The sequence below is a fragment of the Choloepus didactylus genome, chromosome 10 (assembly GCF_015220235.1).
Source record: "Choloepus didactylus isolate mChoDid1 chromosome 10, mChoDid1.pri, whole genome shotgun sequence".
Classification (NCBI taxonomy): domain Eukaryota; kingdom Metazoa; phylum Chordata; class Mammalia; order Pilosa; family Megalonychidae; genus Choloepus; species Choloepus didactylus.
The window spans coordinates 10,528,158-10,531,004 of record NC_051316.1 but is presented as its reverse complement, the minus strand read 5'-3'; the positions used below and the strand labels follow the sequence as shown (position 1 = coordinate 10,531,004).

General features: G+C 36.5%; 1 pseudogene; it reads right to left on the bottom strand.

The window, feature by feature from the left end:
* Nucleotides 1-1,474: 1,474 nt before the first annotated feature.
* On the bottom strand, nt 1,475-2,248 carry LOC119505222 (annotated as a pseudogene).
* Between the last annotated feature and the right edge of the window lie 599 nt (nt 2,249-2,847).

The following is a 2,847-nucleotide window of genomic DNA, read 5'->3' as shown; positions in this document are numbered from 1 at the left end:
TCCATGGCCTCTGCCATCACATAGTGTCAGAGCCACTCAGCTGGAGAGCATTTCTCTCTGTGGGTGAAGGTATGGTATGCTTGGGGATCACTCACAGTAAAAGCAAAATTTTGCTTCCATCAACAGACTGGTACACTTTGTACAGTCAAAACACACACTCTATAATGATATTTACTTATTTTTGCTTTTGCTACAAATAATTCAGGATCCTATTGATTGGTCAAAAAGTGTGATCTGATCATAAAAAGATGCCCCAAATCATCCACTTCTGATTCAGTTATAAGTTTCACTCCCTACTTGTCTTACCCTGTGTGAAAATCTGTTTACTTATCTTATCCTGTGTGCAAATCTGTAACCTCTGGACAATCCTTTTGGGGTAGAAATTTTAGAGTCCCTATGTATATACACATATGCACTAGACATATCAAACTTTGTTAAAAAATTTTATTCTTTTCTCCTGTTACTAACAGTAGCTCAGATATAAGCATTTTAGAAAACCTGAAGAAATAAAAAAAAAAATTTGGTTTATACAAAGCATACATAAAAATATCTATCCAGATAAGCAAATATCTGATGATTTGGTTTATACAAACCAGCTTTAAGTGTGTCAAAAGTAAATGACTAAAATAGGTGCAACTCAAATAAGAGGGCTAGAAGTTTTGTTAAAAATTGTTTTAAGAGTTTCAGCTGGCTTCCTGCACTAATGAAATTCAAATTAAAGCTATAGCCAGTTAACATGAGTGTATAACTTAAACAGAACCTACTTTGGGCTTGGAACATAGCTGGGTTTACAGTTTCAACAATAAGCAGCAATTTATAAAGAGCCAGAAAATTCCCAAGTTTTCTAATAATTTCTCTGTAATTTTGAGGGGAAAAAATGAAAACAGTATCACAACCTTTGAAAAAAAGACATAAAAATCTGAATTCTAGGTTTACCATGTGACGGATAAAAAATAATCCTAAACAAGATCCTTGGGTTAACTACCTTTGATTTTTTAAAAAATCCAAAGCTGTTAAATAAGCCACAAAACATAAAATTTTTGCTTGCAGGTGAAAAAAATTTAACAATAAGCAATATCCTAAACTATCTTTTCTCTATCAAGTACTTGAACAGTGCAAAATGTTAGTAAAATGTGAATAAGGGCCTGCTCAGCTCTTTCTGGCAGATTCATCGAAGCCTAATGATGAACCATCTCAGGCAAGTATCACCGCCAAGGAAAGTGCAAAAGAAGCTAAAAATTTACAATGATTCACTCGTATATGCCAGCGTCTCAAAGGGAGATAGGCAGGTTCTTATGCAAGAGGTGAAGTGTGTAATTCAAACTGTCCATAAGCAAACATGAGATAGGGAATTAAATCTTTTGATGCAAAAACACAGAATAAATTTTTTTTTTGTTACTTTGAACAGTATTCTACATGAACAAGTAGATCTCAGTGATGTTCAGTGTCTGGCTTAGGACAATCCATCAGACTTTCATTTAGTGTGACTCTTCGGTGTGTGAGGCAACTTTTGCTCTGTTTTTTCAGTCTTTCCTTGGAAAGTGGGTAACAGAAGTTGATGAAGGCCAACTCTTGAAGTCTCAAGGATGCCAACTGTGCTATTTGATTTCTTGCTTTTCAGAGCTCCTTGAGAATTATGTGCAATTGATGCTGCATATTTTGATGGTCACATTATTCATTTTTAACATCTAAGGTGCATTCCCACATCTGTTATTCCAACAGAGCTGCCTTTATATGTTCCTCTTGCATCTTTAACAGAGACATGTAAAAAAACTGGACCTGAGAAAAGAGCTCTTCAGATCTCTTCGTCTCTCTTCCAGTTTCCCCTAACAATATCATTCTCTGCCTGGAGCCTTGGTATTTTCTGTTTCATGCTTCTCATCTTCAGATGTTGTACATCTGCCTTTCTTTGTGAACACAACAGGTGCTTTAAATCTTGGACTTCTTGGGTTTTTCATATTTTCTTTGGAATTCACTAAATTCAAAACTCAATGAGTTAGAGCTTGTTTACAACAGCAAGATCTTTTGCATTTGCCAAGAGATGTTTGTAATATTTTTGCCTTTCTTCTTGGGGCTGACCTTCTGATGAAGTCTTTTTTGTCTGCCATGGGAGTGAAGGAGCTATTTCCGACTGCCATTCCAACTCAGAGATTTTCACTAAAAGTCCTTTTACGTAGACCTCTCACTGCTGATCATACACAAGTTACTACTGGTTTTACTCCAGAGCAGCTTTCAGCTGTATTTCCATTTCTCAAATATTACAATCTGATGAGTTGAAGCAGTTTGCAGCAAAAGTGTTTGATAAACAAAGTATACTGGTGGTGCTTGGGTTTCAAGTTCAGCAAGTTGTGCAGTCATAGCAGACACCTGTTTGTTTTTAAAATACATCTGTTTCTTCAGATAAGGATTTCAACAGTTGTTTAATTTCTCTTCTACCTGTTCAAGCAATGCAGCAAAAACTGTATCTGGCCTTCAGCTGTCTGAGTGGCTATATTTCTTTTCCTTCTCTGTGAGTGATAAGACTTCTCCCTCTCCACTTGCAGGATTCCAATTTTCTCTCTGCGTCTGTGTCTGTCTGTCAGCCAATTTTCCTTTTCCACTTGTGATTTCATCCAGCTAAATTTTTCCAAGGCTACAAAGTCTCCCTTACATCTCTAATGCAGTTTCTGATTTGGCATTGCCAGGCTTTGATCCCCATTTACTTTTAATCCAATCTCAGGACTTCTGGAAGATATCTCTGAAATCTTCCATAAAATGAAGATGTTTGTAAGGTGGACATGAAAGCAATTGCTCATCTGCAAAAGAACTGGACAAACGAAGGTAGTAACTGAGCTTGGCCACGTCACT